The sequence below is a fragment of the Cebus imitator genome, unplaced genomic scaffold, assembly GCF_001604975.1.
Source record: "Cebus imitator isolate Cc_AM_T3 unplaced genomic scaffold, Cebus_imitator-1.0 Scaffold19, whole genome shotgun sequence".
Lineage (NCBI taxonomy): Eukaryota > Metazoa > Chordata > Mammalia > Primates > Cebidae > Cebus > Cebus imitator.
Window position 1 is genome coordinate 8015411 of NW_016107334.1, and position 11902 is coordinate 8027312.

The 11902-nt window shown below is 38.3% G+C and overlaps 1 pseudogene; it reads right to left on the reverse strand.

Annotated features, from left to right (window-relative positions):
• Positions 1-8761: 8761 nt before the first annotated feature.
• Positions 8762-8858, reverse strand: LOC119469646 (annotated as a pseudogene).
• Between the last annotated feature and the right edge of the window lie 3044 nt (positions 8859-11902).

The following is an 11902-nucleotide window of genomic DNA, read 5'->3' on the forward strand; positions in this document are numbered from 1 at the left end:
GTTTTTCCCTTTGTTCCTTCAAGAAATAGCTGCTTCTCCCAAGCCCTGCTCCTTTGTATTGGATGAGAAGAGGAAGGGTGTCTCTTTAAGAATTTGCTCATTGCTTCAGCTCATTTCAACTCACGTGCATTTGCATGTGAAAATTACCTTCCTCAGCTCCCAAATTGATGTTTGCATGTGCAAGGAGAGAGGCCCCTTTCTTTGAAGCTTGAGAAGGCACTGGTATAAAAAATAATTATTATTTCCATTCTGATGCTCACCCTCTGGCCTCCTGTACCTCACACATCAGAGTGTGCCAACAAGAAACCACACACCCCAGCAAACATTTATTTTATTTTAAGTATGGGGTCTAAGAGAGAAGCAGGTATTGCTTACCCCAAATTTAGTCAGACAAAACCTATCCCCTGCAACTTCATTTTTCACGTTTTCTTGTTTTGTGTCACTTTCTGATATCAGCAGTAATTTGATTTCATTTTTACAGAACCATTTTACCAAGAGGTGGTAGGATTTGTCTCTTTCTCTGTAGACTGAAATAAAAATAAGGCACGAGGTGCAGAAAGAACTTGGCTAAAGTCACTACACCATAATCTTCTGCCTTATGCAGGTGCAGAAGGCCGCTTCCTCCAGGTGCCAGAACATTCATTCAGGTGAAGCCGCTCTGGACCCCACAAGTTCCTGAGAGGTCCCAGCCTCTGCCTCCCCAACAGCAGGACCCCAGACCCTACCATTTGGCTGAACAGCAACCTGAAGCTTTGTTATCCTCCCTGGTGACTAGCCAGCTACTGGCATCTTCCTTTCTAAGATCTGACTCTCACAACCCGGCTCTCTTGACCCACAAATTGCTCTGGATTTCACCCAGGCAAATAGAAAGGCAGGGACTAATTTGCTAGCACCACCTGCCTATGGTGATGATAACAAGGTTGATGAATCAATCAGATTAACAGGCCCTCACGTTTGATTTTACAAAAATGGCTTTTAACCACGATGCTCACTTTCTGATTTAATTCTAACAACAGTCTGTCTGGGTAGACATGGCTATCTCCATTGGAAATAATGGAAAACCAAGCCTTAAAGAGTAATTTTTTTCAAGATTAACAGCCAGTAAGGTGTAAAGACGTTTCTTCAGCAGAAACAATAACTCCCAATGAATACATGAAAAAAACTGGGGCTCAGGGAGTTTACATAAATAGGTAGGTAGATATCCTTCTTTCAGTATTCTCCACATGACAGGCATTACAATGTCTATTTTCATGAATAATCTTTTAATCTTCACAACAGTCCTACGGTGTCCACCTTAAAGAGGAAAAACTCGGAGGTCTGGAGAGATTATGTGATGTGCCCAAGATCATTACACCAGCAGTGGCGGGGTGGGTCCCACACTCAGGTCTTCTGGGCTCGAGTCCAGAGCTGTGTCTACAACTCAGCAAAGACCAAACTTTATCCCCAAGCCCCCTAGCAATACCTAGGTAGTCACTAACACAGCATATATCCTTTATAGGCTTGTCAGAGCCCAATGACACAACATGTTAAATGGCACATGTGTTTCAAAGAAGGAAACTATGAGTCAGGGTGTTAATTTGGGAAAGCCTACTCCCAGTAAATAAATGTTTAGGGCCTAAACCTCAGGGAGTTTTCAGGATAGATGATACATAGAAATAGGCAAGGGTGGGAGGTCAGACTTTCCCTAGTTTAATTTTTTCTTGGATTTTTTGGTCCAATTTATGGTACATTCTGTTTACATACAAGGCCTTCTGAAGTTGTTTAATCTTTCAAAATAATCTCGAGGTAGAGCATGCAGAAGCAACTGCAGAGGAAGTGGAAAATGATAGCTATAATATAACCATTTCATTCAGCATAATAGGAAATAAAGTGGACATGGGTGATTGAAGCAGATATGGCACAGAGTAAGTACCAAGCATTACTCACACTCTAGAAATGATCACAATTACATGCATCTCCTCATGTCTAGGGGAAAAATAACCCATGAAAGAAAAGCTGCTGAATGTGATGTGAGGGGAGCAGGAGGTTTATAGGAGGGGAACAGGATTCATTACACTCTCCATCTTAAAGACACAAATCCATCTGACCAAGGGATGTCCGTGCATTAGCTCTAGTGCACCTTGGAATCCCTAGATGATAATACAGCATCTCACAACTCAGCCATGGGATGAGAGGCTGGTTCAGATCTCTGTCCTGGACAACAGAGCCTGCTACACCCAGACTGGTTAAAGCAGTAATCCTGGAGATGCCAGTAGAAGCTCCCACATGGCCTCCAATTTCTTTACTCTTTACACTGAAATAGGGATGACTGTTATCTAAATGAGGTTTCTTCTTAGAAGAGGCAGCATCTACTTTGAGTGTGGCTGGTGTGAAGGTTTAGATTTTCCAATCCACTCAATGCTTCCCATTTCTCAGGTAGAGGTCACAATCCCTTCCTGAAACTTCCTACAAGCCCTACCCTCATGCAGTCACTGTAAAGTGCAGCACCACTATAGTCTGGTCAAGAAAGGGCTCTGTTTGGAGGCAGCTGCTATATTGCATGTATGGTTGCATAAGGGAAGTCTCTAAATTTCCAGCAGTCCTAACCTTAAGAGTCCTCCACCTCCAAAAGGCTCTCTCGTTCAACTCATTTGAGATGCACTCCCAGGTCCAACCTCCTCCTGGGGACTCAGTGCATGCAAGCATTGTAAATGCTCTGAGAAGTCACAAAGTACATAAATCCACTCCTCTTGCAAACTTCTTTTGATTTGAGTGTCCCCTCGTCAATTTCACAAAAGATGGTGAGCTAATTTTACTGAGAGGATGGGAATCATTTCCATGCTGGTGGAAGAGTCAAATTAAAAAAAGCTCTGCTCCCCATCATAGGTCTTTGTGTTGCAGAGTTGGTTCTCCCCTTGTGTCTAAGGTCAAGTTTAAATATCTTTGCATTTAAAAAAATTAACTGGCAAAAGAACTAGAATGGGGCTCTAGAGTTTGAAGAAGGTACTTAAGCATCTGGCCCTAATGAGAAGAGATTTTTCAAACATAAGAGGCCTCTAGCTTGGACTTTGGAGTTTCTGTCTTGAGAAGGGGCAGTCTCTGAGTGAGGGGATGGTGGACATACAGGGATAGGCCCTGTGTATCTGCAGCTAGGACTCAGGAAAGACTTAATTGGACAAGTCTGGTTGGAGATGGGGAAGCTACCCTCCTACTGCACACAAACACATACCATCATCACCATCACAAGGGGCTATGCTGGCTTAGAAACTGAGCATGGCAGCATAATTTGGTGTGCATCGATTACAGAGTCCTCCTCAAGCATTCCGATATGTGTCAGTTTCCTGCAAGCTTCCAATGGTGGGTGAGTAGGAGGACAATGCCCCTTAGATAATTGTGCTTAAATTTTCTACCCCACAAGTGCATGGTAGTTCAGTCAGATTTAATTAGATTCGCAGGAACTGGGTAATAAGACTTTCCTTACAGTTGAGCCTCAGAATTCACACATACCAACACTCTGTGGAACTTGTTTTCTGCATATTACTTATTAGGAAATGCTTGAGAGATCTGATTTTGCACTTTCCCCCAAATCTTTACCTCCTTTCCTTCCCTCTGTAAATAAGTTGGTGAAAGATGTTGTTCTTGTAATTAAACAAATAGGACCTCAAACAGAGCTGAATGTCAACATTCTTTCAAACAGCTGGACCAAAAGGGAAAACCTCATTTGGCCTTCTTCATTTCACATTTTGGAATATCTGGATATTTGACCTCTAACACAGCCAGCCAGATTTTCTTCTATTAATTTCTGCACTACTTTGACCTGAAGGAAAATTTTTGAATTTATTCACCACCACCTCCCCCCACTTTATGAAAGTAAATTACCATGAATTGATTTTTTAAAGTAATCTTAGGATTATTTTAAGTCTTGGAAAAAAATGTTCATGATATATTGATAAGAAAAATGTAAGTCACCAAACAGAATGCTCCACATATATAGTCATGTTCTATGAAGTAGCTGCCAACACTGAATTAGCAAATATTGAACCATTGCTCCTAAAGGAAACAGAGGGTTAGGTTCCTTTGAGTCTCTGGTCACAATATTTTGGTTAACTGATCAATATATAATCTTGTTTCTTGTGTTTCTGCTTAAAGCAGTCTTGTTTCGTATACATTATTGCCTCACTAACTGGAACTCACTACTGACAGCACTGTAACTTACTTATGTCTGAAGGAAACTTACCTAATATACATGGCTTTCTCTGTGCAGTACACGACACCCATCCTGAGTGCAGGAACACTAGAGAGTACTTAAGCACTACTTTTGGGGGCCATTTCAAATGGCAAGATCACCAGCAAAAATACAGAAATGTAAAAGATGTGGCATTAAACAGACCATGAAAAGCACATTTGCTACAGTATGAGATCTGCAATAGTAAGGCAGAGCTTCTCTGTATTCAGCCTCAGCTGGGAATGTGTCCCTCAGAGAACTCAAACATTTCACCACTCTGCACATATCTGTGAATGGCCATGACACTGGCATGAGTATTGATTTGAGGGTTACAAATAAATTTCAATAAGTGAATTTGCAAATTCAGAATCTACAAATAATGAGAAACAACAGTACTGTTTTTATAATCATAAAGAATGTTATTAAACTTAAAAAAAAATCTTAGCCCCCCTGGGATGACAAAAATAGTAATTGTAGCATATTGGCCATGTACTTAGTGTGTTTTAAGCAGCACAATCCAAATGAACACAATTGGATTTTCCCTTCTGATTTTACCCTTTTCTATTGATCCTGTAGATATCACAAGAAACAAATATGGCCCCATTTTCTTTTACCATAAATATATGGTTATAAGAAGATAATCCCCTATTTTCCCAATGTGAAAATTTTAATATAGCATCCTTAAATAATTCAAATAAGCTTGTAATATTTTACATCTCAAGTAGCCAAACAATTTAGTTACAGGTAGATAATTTAAACTTTACATATCACAGAATAAGGTGTTATTTTTAAAATATTGCTTTTTTTTGCTCTCCAAATATTTCAAAACTGAATTTTTTTCAAACTTCTCATAGGTTTTAACATCCATTCCTTCGGCATCCCTGAAACCAGATTTTTAACCATTACATGCCATTTTGCATTTATGTCCACTTCCCTTCTAAGTTGCTATACACGCTTTTCAATCTGTAAAAGGCACAATCACTAATTTTTATCACAAGCTTCAAGTATCTATTGGCATAACATTAGGATAGTGTTTTCCCTCAATTCTCTTGTGGCAATCTGACAAAATATTTCTTTTTACTGTGTCCTTCAGAAGCGAATTTACAATTAATGACACTTGAAAAGCTGAGGTCTTCTTGCTGAGGATAATTACTACTCAAGTATTAATATTCTCTCCCACCCTTCCTCTCTCATCCTTCCTGGTGACCTATAAGAGTATTTTAAACTAGAATTGATTGAGGTCAATTAAGCCTAAGTGTATCTTCCTTACACAATTCATATTGTTCAAAATAAAACAATTAAGAGACTGTCCTATAATAGAAGCGAATTTGTAAGGATTTGAATATTGGGCAACTACTTTCTTTCAGAAGAATAATTTGAGGGAGGGGAGGAGGGAAATTTTTCTTACATCTGGCACATATTATAATTTTATTCCAAGAAACTAACAAAGCCTCCCCATGGGCCATGGGTCCCTCCCAGAAAATCTGACCTCCTATTTCCCAAAGCTTGATGAACCATGCCTTTGTCTGTATATCTTGTGGAGAGGAAAAGCTAGCAGGGAATTAGTACACAGGATGATGGAACTGGATATTAGATTTTTGTCAGATAATAGTTTGCAGATATTTTCTCGTTTCTGTGGGTTACCTCTCTACTCTGTTGATAGTTTATTTTGCTGTGAGAAAGCTCTTTAGTTTATCAGGGCCCACTAGTCAATTTTTGGTTTTGTTGCAATTGTTTTTGAGGACGTAGTCAAAAAATTATTTGCAAGGCTATGTGCTGAATGGTATTTCCTGGGTTTTCTTCTAGGATTTTTATTGTTTGAAGTCTTACGTTTAAATCCTTGATTCATCCTGAGTTAATTTTTATATGTGGTAATAGGTAGAGGTCCAATTTTATTCTTTATGGTTCCATATGAATTTTATAATACTTTTTTCTAATTCTGTGAAAAATGACATTGTTAGTTTAATCGTTCTGAATCTGTAGATAGCTTTGGGAAGTATCGCCGTTTTAACAATATTAATTCTTCCAATCCACAAGCATAAAATGTTTTCCCATTTGTTTGTGTCATCTCTGATTCTTTCAGCAGTATTTTGTAGTTCTCTTTGTAGATAATATTCACCTTCTTGGTTAGATGTATTCTTTGGTATTTTATTTTTTGTTGCTATTGTAAAAGAGATTGGGTTCTTAGCGCTCAGCTTGAATGTTATAGATGGATAGAAATGCTACCAATTTTTGTACATTGACACTGTATCCTGAAACCTTGATGAAGTCATTTATCAGGTCAAGGAACCTTCTGGATGAGTCTGTAGGGTTTTCTAAGTAGAGAATTGTATCATCAACAAAGAGAGATGATTTGACATCTTATTTTTCCTATTTGGATGCCTTTCATTTATTTCTCTTTCCTGATTGCTCTGGCTAGGACTTCCAGTACTATGCCAATTAGAAGTGGTGAGAATGGGCATTTGTGGCGTATTTTTGTTCTCATTAAAGGGAGTACATCCAGCTTTTGCCTGTTCAGGATGATGTTGGCTATGGGTTTGTCATAGATGGCTCTTATTATTTTGAGAGATGTTTCTTCAATGCCAAGTTTGTTGAGGGTTTTATCATGAAAGGATGTTGGATTTTGTCAAAAGTTTTCTCCGTGTCTATTGAGATGATCATATGATTTTTGTTTTTAATTCTCTTTATGTTGTGAGTCATATACAGATTTTCATGTGTTGAACCAACCTTGCATCCCAGGAAGAAAGCCTACCTGATTGTGATGAAATAACCTTCTGGTGTGCTGGTGGATTTGGTTTGCTAGTGGATTTGGTTTGCTAGTATTTTGTTGAGGATTTATGCAGGTATGTGCATCAGGAATATTGGCCTGTGGTTTTCTCTTTTCATTATGTCTTTGCCAGGTTTTGGTATCAGGGTGATGTGGGCTTCATACAATCAGTTAGGGAGGAGTTCCCCCTCCTTGATTTCTTGGAATAATTTCAGAAGATTTGGTACCAGCAGTTCTCTGTATATCTGATAGAATACAGCTGTGAATCTATCTGGTTCTGGGCTTTTTGTGCTTCACTTCTTTTTAACTGATTCAATTTTGGAAACTGATATTGGTCTGTTAGGCGTTTTAATTCTTCCTGATTCAATCTTGGGAAGTTATGTGTTTCCAGGAATTTGTCCATTCCTCTACATTTTCTAGTTTGTACGCATAGATATGTTCGTAAGAGTCTCTGAGGGCCTTTTGTATTTCTCTGGAATTGATTATAATATCACCTTTGTCATCTCTGTGCTTACTTGGTTTTTGCAGTCTATCAAGCTTGTTTATTTTTTCAAACAGCCAACTTTCAATTTTATGAATCTTTTGTATGGATTTTGCTGTCTCAGTTTCATTCGGTTCTGCTTTGATTTCAGTTATTTATTTTCTTCTGCTAGCTTTGGGGTTAGTTTGTTCTTGCTTTTTAAGTTATTCTCGGTGTGATGTTAGAGTTGTTAATCTGAGATCTTTCTAATTGCTTGATGTCGGCTTTTAGAGCTATAAACCTTCCTCTTAACACTTCTTTTGTTGTATCCAGAGAATTTGCTGCATCATGTTTCTGCTTTCATTCATTTTAAATACTGTTTTAGTTTCTACTGTAATTTTGTTGTTTACCCAGAAGTCATCCAGGAGCAAGTTGTTTAATTTCTTGTAATTGTGTGGTTTTGAGAGATCTTCTTGGTCTCTTCCTGGTATTGATTTCTACTTTTATTCCACTGTGGTCCAAAAGTATGGTTGGTATGATTCTGATTGTTTTTGAATGTATTTAAACATTTTATGGCTGAACTTGTGGTTGATCTTAGAGTATGTTTTATGTGCAAACAAGAAGAATGTATAATCTGTAGTTGATGGATGGAGTGGTCTGTAGATATCTATTAAGTCCAATTAGTCAAGTGTCAAATTTAAGTCTAGTATTTCTTTGTTAGTTTTTTGCCTCAATGATGTGTTGAACACCGTCAATGGGGTGTTGAAGTCTCCCACTATTATTGTGTGGGTTATATAAGACTTTTCATTTGTCTGGAAGTAATTGCTTTATGAATCTGGGTGCTTCAATTGGTTATTTATATATTTAGGATAATTAAGTCTTGTTGAATGGAACCCTTTGTCATTACATAATACCTTGCTTTGTTTCTTTTTTACTGTTGTTAAAGTCTGTTTTTTCTGATATAAGAATAATGATTCCTGCTCTTTTTTCTTTTCCATTTGTGATAGATCACTCTCTCCCCTTTAGTGTGAGCCTACGGACACTGTTACAAGTGACATAGGTCTCTTGAAGATGGCTACGGACATTGTTACAAGTGAGATAGGTCTCTTGAAGATGGCAGATGAAGGATCTTATCTTTTTTTAGCCAACTTTCCACTGTGTGCCTTTTAAGTGAAGCATTTAGGCCATTTACATACAAGGTTAATATTGATATGTGAGGTTTTGATCTTATTGTGAAGTTGTTAGCTGGTTACTTTGTAGTTTTATTGTGTAACTGCTTTTTAGGGTCTATGGACTACATAAGTTTGTTTTTATGAAAATCCGTTTTTTAAAAAATATGGAATGCTGCATGAATTTGTCATCCTTGTACAGGGGCCATGCTAATCTCTGTATTGTTCCAATGAAAACCCACTTTTAAATGGCCAAAAAATTACTGTATGAATGGGCTCTGTTAAAGAAGAGATTCATATGGCAAATAAACCTATATAGAGATGCTTGATGTTGTGAGGAAAATAAAAATCAAAACCACAAGGAGATACCACTATATACATATTAGAATGGCTAATTTTTTTAAGTGACAATACTTAGAACTGGTGAATATATGAAGCAACTGGAACTTTCCTACATAGTACTTAGTATTGGTAGGGATGCAAAATGGTGCAGCTACTTTAGATAAGAGTTTGGTAGTTTTTATAAAGGTAAACCTACACCTGCCATGTAACCCAGCAATCCCACTCCTATGTATTTACTCCAGAGAAGTGAAAACATACATTCGCACAAAGATCTGTATGTTAATGTTCATACAACTTGATTTGAAATTGCCAAAAATTAAAAATGACCCAAATGTTCCCCAACTGGTGAATGGATAAATACATTTTGATATATCCATGCACTAAAATGTTACCAAAAGAAAAGAAAAATAAAAACAGAAAGAACTTATGCTGAAATAGCATGAATGAATCTCAAAAGCATGCTAAGTGAAAGCAGCTAGATACAAAAGCCATCATGCTCTCTGATGCCATTTATATAACATTCTGGAAAAAGTAAAACTATAAAGAGAGAAAGTGGTTATCAGAGGCTGGGAACGAAAAAGGAGGCTGACTGCAGAGAGGCAATAGGTAACTTTTTGAGGGATGCTGTGGTTATTATGCAATTCTACATATTTGTCAAATGCACAGGACTGAGCACCAAATAAAATTTTACTGTACATAAATGATTCCTCAGTAAATCTTATATCTCAAGGTTACAATGGGCAGCATTGTTGGCTATCTAAGCTCTGTTTTCCAAAGAGACAAGAAAGAATAGTGAAAATTGATGACTTCTTGGAAACATGCCTAGTCATCTCCCTTCAAAGATGCTAAAGTCTCTACAATTTCAGACAAGGCCTTGATTCAACAACTATGTTGCCTTTGAGGAAAAGCATTTAACATCATCATCCACCCCAAGTACTAAGTGACAATATTATCTTTCCCTACTGGGGAGAGATATTTCAAGTGTAAATGTGATCTTAAATAGATGCTCCTCTTTCCAACCTGGTTATGAAGACAGTTTCACCTATGTCAGCAGTAGATGGGAGAAGTTGATTAAATCCAGTCACTGGGAAAATAGCATTAGTAAAGATCAGGAACCTAAAAGGATATGACAGGTATACTTCTATAAACTTGTCTATGACATGGACAATTATGATTAAATGGACATTTCTATTTTGCCTTTTCCGTATGTTCATAGTATATCACAGAAAGTCCATTTGAATGATGTTCAGTTTTAAAATATGAGCTGGAAGAAATACACAAACCTATTCAAATGTCATGCTAAGTTGTTTTGTCTTCAATAATCCTGAATTACTACCAGCTCTTGGCTGTTGGTTTCATTACTTTGACAGCTGAAATGACATGTTCATGCCTTAAGTCTGTCTTGACTGTATGGGTTTAGAAAGAGAATGCCAGGTTATGCATGGTATTTTCTAAATTAACTTGAGCTCTGCATTTGTCTACAGGCCTACAAAGTTCAATCCATTGGCTTGGTAGCTGAGGTAGTGGCAGGCACAAGTGGAAGTTTCTGCTTGGCTAGGTACCATTGTCAGAAGAAGCCAGTGTCACCCCTTATAATGTAAAGGAATAAAATAATTTAAAACAGATTAAATAATGCATTCTACCCTGAAAGAGATAAATTAGTGCATAAAGTACAAAAAGTAATCCCTTTGATAAGCATGCTATATCTGCCTTATGATTGTGAAATCAGAGTGAAAATTTAACACTGTTATAAACATCTTAAAATTTAAAGTTGCAAGAAAAAAAAAAGACGTAGTGATGGTGATGAAAATTGCAATGTCATGGTTATTTAAGAAAAGCTTCTTCAGAATTCAGCAGCCTTCCAGAACTGCAGAGGGAGGGGCTATGCCTATCAGACCAGAAACAGCAGCAGGCCAAGGGGTCTGTGGTCCATTCCTCCCAAACCTCCACCAACAGGAAACCTTCTGGATGATCCAAATAACCAGAACATCTTTTCTTTATTCACGTATAAAAGAAAAGGCAAATTTCAATACAGGAAGTTACCCTGACCTTCAGGGATGGTGACTTGAGCCTAGAAGATAGACTGCTCAAAATAGCATGAAATGACTAAAAATGGTTTAAGAAAATGACAAGGACAAAGAGAAGCAGAGAGGAAGCCACTGTGGAGAAGACTGAGTGATAATATTTTTTGGAATCTGCAGAGCCCTGGGACAGAAATGCCGGCACTCGATTTGGAGGGTGTGGGGCAGGAGCACAGCAGTTCTCCTCTCTGACCCTTCCTGAGGGCTCAGGGCCTGAAGATACCTGGCATGGATGGGAAAAGGGCCTACAAACAGGTAGGCATTTGGAACCTGAAACAGAGGAGTCATGAACCCCAGGATCCCATCCAACTCCATGAAGTGACTACCACACTCCAATACTCACAGGGCGCTTTTTGGAACAACTAAAACAAAGAGGTCTGATCTCGGAAATGGATACAGAAGTATAAGGTAGAGGACTGGAAATGGGTCAGAGAATGGTAGCAAGATCCGCCTTCCCGCCCCTGTGAGTTGCTGGCTGTTCCCCACCTATACACCAGCACGCATGTGCAGTCAGGCAAGAGAAGTGACCTACATGGGATTCCCTCCTTCAGAAGGAGGGAATTTCACAGTATTTCATGGTATCTAACTTTTTTTCTGATTTGGATAATTTATGAAAACTGTCATTACCTGTCAGGAGCTGCATGGAGGACAGGCTGTTTGTTTAGATTATGCAGTACTTGATAGAGGCAATAAAATAGATACAATGTATGTCAGAGTTATGAGGCATACACACAAAACCAGTACCCAACTCAACCATCAAGCTCAGAATGAGACCATGTCCAACATAGGAAACCCCTTGAGGCCCCCTGAATGCACTCCCCTCTGCCTCTGCCCTGGAGGGAACAACTATTTGTAGTTTTGTGCATATCCTTCTTTAAA